The following is a 7,661-nucleotide window of genomic DNA, read 5'->3' as shown; positions in this document are numbered from 1 at the left end:
ACTTCAAGGCACTACTTACACAGCACCACTTTTTTTTCGGTGCTACTGGAAATACCATTACTTTTTTTTTATTTATATAACTTATATAAACCATGAGCCACATTAGAATGATAAGTCTTGCAAAAGAATGCTTGAAACGATTAAGACATTAATAAAGATCGTTGCAATCGGTATTTTTTGCAATCTAATATATTTTTTTTCTTACTAGTTGCATACAGCACATTGTATAACTAAACGAATTGTGGCCTAAAGTAATTAGAATAAATTTTCGCGAAGTGTTCTTGACATAGCCATTGATATCCTTCACGCCTACGTTGAATTGTTTTTATTTAAGTGGAAATATATATCTACGTGGTCCACAGAACAGTATACGACATTACGAACATCGTCTTTTTTGTTTTTTTTTTCAGACACCTGAAGAGCTGAAGTGCGACTGTTTTGCTGTGGCGGTGATTAGGCCATGAAGCTATTGATTGAAATAAATGTCATGTTCCTTTTACAAACTTTGACTCACTGAATGATTATCAGGTCTTCAACTTCCGGCCTACGAAAGAGCCGAGGAGGTGACGCCATGGCATTTCCTGGTAGCATCTTTCCCTAAGCTAAGTAAAGAAACAATTCCTCTATTCCTCTAGAAACAAGTTCTGTCCCCAACTCGCCCAACTTTCAACCCTTCTGCGTCCGTTTGTATGTGGCATGTATGTATACCTAAGCAAAATTGAAAATTTTCGGGGGGGGGGGGTTGAACCCCCCCCCCCGGCTGCCAGTAGCAGACAAGCCATTTAGCGGTGTCTATTACAATAGCAGTGAAACACATGTACTCATCGCACTTGTCCTGTGCGTTGCGGGCTAAACCACCGCTCCGATTGGCCACCGAGATTTTTTCGCGTATGTATTTATTTTACGATAATTTCAAATTGTCAAAAAAAAAAAAAACATGGACACTGACAAGAAACATTGGCGCAGCAAAAACATGAGCGCTGGTGGCAGAGGGGTGCTCAGTGATCTATCGGCTTCGTTTACTGTGCGTCCTGTCGCACCACGCTGCAGGCCGCCGTGGAGCGGGCAGTTGAGGCCATGGTTGATCCGTCGGGACGACTGGAACGCGTCCCAGAATCGAGCACAATGTCTCACAGCCAGGTTCACAGCGGTAGGCGCAGGTAGTACGTGCCCAAATGACCAGCGACACGGCGTCGCCGGACTCGCAGTTTGTCTAACGCGTAGTAGATGAAAAACAGCTGTGGCCGAAGACAGGTTTGGCAGTGCACGGTAGCGAAAAATCATGGTCCCGCGCTGTCCTACACAGCACTCGGCGAACAGGCGGCCTGGTGCTGTAAGCTGGTCGCCATGATATTCAACTTAACGCTGTATTTATTTTTCAATAACAGAAAGGAGCAGCCACAAAAAGCTGCTGCAGCGAGTGTCTGCATCAGGTTACTGCCCCCTGAGAATGAGATCAGGAGTACATCAATGAGCGTAGCATGTACATCGCTAAAGAAATGTACACGGTAGAGAATAACAAGCTGTTAAACGTCAGTTGAAGAATTTTGGACAATCCATTAAGAGTAAATTGTTGTGTTCAAGAGTTAGAGCGATATGAAACAAATTTTAAAGAAAAGCACAACGATAGCATAGAGAACGATTCGAGCAAGATGTAGCGATATCAGTTCATGTTAAATGTCGCGAATGTCGCGAACGTCTTGCAGTCAAATGCTTGCAATGTCAACACAAATAATTTATTATTACGTGTTCAGCGCAAAATAAAACGAGCAAGAGAACAATGCAAAAGGAGGGCATACATGACGCTTGCACTGTAGGCTGCGCGGATGTGGGCCAATGGATGGTCTTGTACAGAAGTGCGAGCCAGACTACAGCTGAGATTTTCGAAACCGGATACGGGAGTGACAGTCGGTGGAGGACAGGGGTCTCAAACGTGCCACTCGCGAACCTTGCTCTAGCCGAACGCGGCCCGTACATCACTGTCCCATACTTTTTTAGGAGCTTGCTCCTTATGCTTGCGCCTTGTCCGTTGTCGCCGGCGTGTACACTAGTTCTCATTGGTCCCGCCATGAACGCAGCGCGCCCCAAACATGTGTCACAAATTCTAGCTTGGCAGAGAAAGACGAGGAGATGCGCACTATTTTCATGATATACGTACGTGATATGATACTTGTGAAATAACGGTCACTTTTAATGTTCCCTGTCGATTGTGGAGAAAAATATGTTAATAACCCAAAGCAGCCAACACTGATCATTTTGCTTTCTACCACTCCTTTTTTTTTATTCATGCAGTGCCGATAACGTCTTTAATTTTTGCGGAGCCCGTAGCAGCAATGAATACACATTTTGTCCATGCCGCTCATATATATCAGTTTTACATTCGTGGTGTGTTGCGGTAATGACTTTATATTGTAATATTTATAAGTCTAGACGCGTTGTTCTGAACATACAGAGCAAATGGTTACATCGCCGTGCAGTTGGCAAGAAGTAAATGAGCTCTGGCTTCGCGACCGCTCCCAACGGAGGCCAGAAAAACAGCCGTCGTTTGATATCGCCACACCGAAAACGCATCTCGGGCAATTCTTGCACTTCCACTTACTTCAGGTATACGTTAGGTAACAGTTAAAAAGGTTTCGAAGCTAAAATGCAGAAACTTCAACCATCGCAACTCATCTGCGCTGAGATTGGTCCTACCCAGTGCGGCTCCCAGCGAGTGTTATGCCTAGCGTGCCGGCCGAGTCCGTCTACATGCCACCGGCGATTCTTGCAGGGGCGTAGCCAGGGGGGGGGGTCTGGGGGGGGTTCAAACCCCTCACCCCCCGCCCGAAATTTTCCAGTTTTGCGTGCGCATATATACACGCGCACATACAAACGCACACACGAACATACATAAAAAATGGTTGAAACCCCCCCCCCCCCCCCGAAAAAAATTTGTGGCTACGTCCCTGGCTTCTTGGTTTACGTACAGGCAATTCCAACGTGTAAGATTTAGTGTAAAGTATAGTCTGGACATCCGTTAACCCAAATTAAGCATTTTTTCTTGTGTACGGTGTCCGCACAAGGAGCGATGACCATCGATGCGACGCGCTTACAGCAACTAACGCAGGCTCACCGAAAGCAGCCGGCCGCACTCACCGGTACTTCTCTGACTCATACGTCAGAACACATACCTGTCAACTGGTACGCGTTAGTGAACTAACACACCGGCATCTTTATTGAACTAATTGTATTTTGTTTTTGCGGAGCGGTTTTATAGTTGTATCTATCGACAGAACTGCAAGTCAGAATACACGCACGCCCGCCCCGCAGTAATATCGTCGCTCGAGCGAGAAAACTACTCAGTATGAATTCATGTAGGCGCGTGTTTATCGAACGAGTCATCATAGAGCTTCTGTACATGTTCATCATTAGCAAGGGCGAGAAAAGGCTATTGAAAATCGGCAGTAACAGCCGTCAAACTGTACCCGGCTCCTCGATCCATTTGATATTTTAACACGAAAGTGTTTTATGCCGGGGTCCACCAAGACTTCAGTGACGTATTTCCGTCACGGAAATGACGTAGAAAAAATTTACACGATCAAATGTCAAAGAAAAAAAGTTCCATCAACGGGCATCGAACCCACGACCGCTCGGTCCGCAACAACGGATGCCGAGCACGCTATCCACTGCGCCACGGCCACATACTCCAAAGCCTTTACAAACGCGCCTTTTATATCTACCACTCTCCCGGTCGGCGGGGTGGTGTTGCCCTCTGGGAGCGTTAAAGTAATTCGTCATTACTGTGGCCTCCGCGATTAGCACCTGCAACGCGTTACACGTCCATCCCATTCGGCGCGTTTTCAATAGAAGTTCAATTTTGTCAATGCCTTAACACACCGCGAGGTGGCGATCTTAGACCAAGCGTCGCAAAAAGCGTTGGCCTCGCTCATTGCATCACGCTAATCCAAACCGAAAATAGCTCTGCGACGCGCGCCTGCCTCACCTGGCTGTAACACCGCGTTCACCGCTAACGCGCTCGCCTCGAAAAAAATCGCGGCTGGGCTACCGGGGCGGCAGGACGCACTTTGCGTTTCCCTCTAGTGCGGCCGTGGTGTTCAGTCGCATTTTAACATGCCGCGGGATGGCGAACAAGTTCAGCGTTCAATATGCGACGCTCTTCTGGCTATCACACCTCGTTCTCTGATTACGCTTTCACCGTTAACTACTACAGCTACCACAAGGGTTTGCTTAATCATTGAACATGGACGTTAGTCGTCGGAATGGAGATGTACCACCAATCATCGAAGTGGGTGCACCCACGTTAAACGGTGCCATATTAATAATAATATCTGGGGTTTAAAGTCCCAAATCCACGATGTGATTATGAGGGACGCCGTAGGGGAGGGATCCGGAAATTTCGACCACCTGGAGTTCATTAACGTGCACCTAAAGCTAAGTACACGGTAAACGGTGCTATAGCTGCCAGACATCAATATACATTGTGCAAACTCGCTTATATCAATTCACTTACTTCTGTAAACATTCAGTTACTTCTGTAAGGGCACGTTTTACTTTCGTGTTATTCCGATTCCTATGAAGGAGGGATCAACCATCTTTTTTTCAGAGTTAAAACTGGAATTCCTAAAGAAACCTAGCGCTGTTCCCATTTGGGGCATTTTAATCGTTTCCGGCCACCCTCTGTTTGTATCTAATAAAGAAGCAAGCGTGATTTGGAAAGGAAGATCGCGTCTTCCTTGAATACGCGACACCGAAATATGAAACGAGACGCTGTCTTACTGTATCAACGCCTCCTCTAGAAACATGCCTGCGGCGTCGCTGGCTATCCCATTGTAGCCGTCCTGCCTTGAGCTGTGGTCGCTTGTCGAGAGATGGCGCCACATTCTCCCCTATTGTTTTGAATGGGGCTGACGTGGTGTGACGTCGAGGGAGGTAATGTGCGCATGCGCAAATGTGTGTTGCAAGCGGCGACCGCAAGGATCGCCAGCTACTGCCCTCATTAGAAACGGTGAAGGAGGGAAAGCGTATGGCAGGAGGTTTTTGGCTCACGCGGCAGGCATCTTTCTAGAGGAGGCGTTGACTGTATTGACTAGCCCTTTTACAGAGATTTTGACGTGTTTTAGCGTGGCGCAGTGGTAGAGAACTCGCTTAGATATTGAGAAGTGGCGAGTTCGAATCCTCGTGGTGGAGCTCTTTTCTTTTTTTCATACGGCCTTTTTTTTATTGCACTAATGCTTTCTATGTGGCTTGCTTTAATAATATATGTAGGGAACGTAGGCACCGCCGTTTTAACGCTGTAGAGCCGTTTTCCGCTTGACTACCCAGCGCCTCCCCGTAAAATGCCGCTCCAGCGGCCCAGTTTTCCAGCGCGACGCTGGGCCCATAATTAGTCATGGTACTCGACGCTGGTACCTATTGGCGCTGGGTTTTGCAACAGGGAGGTGACTGCTCGAGTGCCGCGCCTCTCGTTTGGCGCGCTTCCTTTCTCTTCGCCGGGAGCTCACTCAATGAATACTCTTCCTTGCCGCTCCGCAGCATGAATACCCCAGCCAAGGTTCGCAACGCAGCAGCAGCTCGGGCTCGCCGCCAAGAACCAGCGGTGCGAGCCAGGGAGGCCGAAGCGAAGAGGGCTAATGTATATATAACAATGTTGTCACCTCTATATACGATGGTAGAGCAATGTTTATTTATTTATTTATTTTATTTATTTATTTATTTATTTATGTTGAAAATACCTTACAGGCCCTGTCGGGCATTGAGTAAGCGGGGAATTGTTACAATAACAGGTGAAATACCACGGAAACAGCTCGAGAATACATTAAAATAAAACACACACATGATGAACAAGCAGAACAGCATAATAAATCAAGGCAGTTTAAGTAAAAAGTGAGTACAGACGCTCTCAAAATATTTGAGGATCGCTTATCGAGACAATTTCATCAGGAAGACCATTCCAGTAAGATATGGCACGAGGTACAGCTGATAAATTGCAGACAGTAGTTTTACCAAAAATGCGTTTGAAGCTGAAATGATTATGTAATCGTGATGACGTGCGTGTGGGAGTTACGAGGGGTAATATGCGTGAATTATCGGAATGGACATATTTGTGAAGCAGACAAAGCAAAGCAATCCTGCGACGGATATCTAGGTTCTCTAGAGAAATATTGAGCTTAATCTGTGTTACGCTGGAGTTCCGATCAAAATTCCGAGTGATATACCGGGCAGCCCTATTCTGTACGGGTTTAATCGTTGTAGTTATTAAATATTCTTGGTGTGGTGACCATAAACCACAAGCAAATTCTAATTGTGGGCGTACATACGTCAGGCAGGCTAATTTACGAACGTCAGCAGTGGAATTTTGCAAGTTGCGCCTCAGAAAGTCAAGTGTTCTGGATGCAGTAGCGCAAATATTGGTAATGTGCGATGACCAAGAAAGGTTTGTAGTGAGGCTCACGCCAAGATATTTGTAGTTATTGATACGTTACAAGGTCGTGTTATTTAATCAGTATGAAAATATGGAACTAGTGCGGTTACGTGAGAACGATATAATTTTACATTTAGAAGGGTTTAGAGACATTTTTCATTTGGTGCACCAGTCGGTTATAGTGTGACGGTCACGTTGCAAGGTATCGTGATCGTTAGTGGAATTAATTGCTCTGTAAACAAGACAATCGTCGGCAAATAATCGTATGCAAGAGGAAATATCTGAGGGCAAGTCAATAATAAATATTAGAAAAAGTAAAGGCCCCAGGACATTCCTCTGTGGTACACCAGACGTGACCTCAGTAATGGAAGAAGGACAATTGTTAACAACAGTGAATTGATGACGAACTGATAAAACGTTTCTTAGCCAGGAAAGGGTGAGTGATTCGATAACTAAATTAGATAATTTAGAGATGAGACGGCAATGGGCCACGCGATCAAATGCTTTAGAGAAATCTAGAAAAATAGCGTCTGTTTGTTGACTGTTGTTCATGTTGAAGTGTAGATCAGTGGTGAATTCGAGTAACTGTGTATCGCAAGAAAGATCTTTTTTGAAGCCGTGTTGTCTCTGAAAGAAAAAGTTATTGTCTTTCGATGTGGGTGTATATGTGAGAGGCGATTATGTGTTCAAGTAGTTTACATGATACCGATGGTAGCGATATTGGATGATAGTTTTCAGGTTTACGTTTATCTCCATTTTTAAAAATGGGAATGACATTTGCAATCTTCCAGTCTGCGGGCAAAACACCAGATGATAAGGACTGCTTAAAGATATTGTACATAATTACACTTGAAATAGATACTGTGTTTTTTAATAGCTTAGTGTTAATATCGTCGATACCGCAGGCAGATGTTTTTTTAAGATTGTTAATGAGGCAAGCAATACCGCAACTGAGATATTTATAGGTGCCATAAACGGGTAGTCGTGTTTCGGGGCCACTGGAATATCGGAATGGTCTTTTCTTCTAAAAACAGAAGTAAAAAATGTAGTAAATACTGATGAACATCCCGCGTCTGAAAGAGGTTGTTGTCTGTCATCTAGCAAGGAAATATCGAAACTGTGATGAGGCGTTATTGTTTGTCAAAATTTTCGCGGATTTGACTTCAGGAGAGAAGGTGGGTCGTGAGCGAAGTACTTGTTTTTAGCATTGCGTAAGGCAACAGTGTACTCACTAAGAAAA

Source organism: Rhipicephalus sanguineus, chromosome 7 (genome assembly GCF_013339695.2).
Source record: "Rhipicephalus sanguineus isolate Rsan-2018 chromosome 7, BIME_Rsan_1.4, whole genome shotgun sequence".
Taxonomy (NCBI): domain Eukaryota; kingdom Metazoa; phylum Arthropoda; class Arachnida; order Ixodida; family Ixodidae; genus Rhipicephalus; species Rhipicephalus sanguineus.
This window is presented reverse-complemented; position numbering follows the sequence as displayed.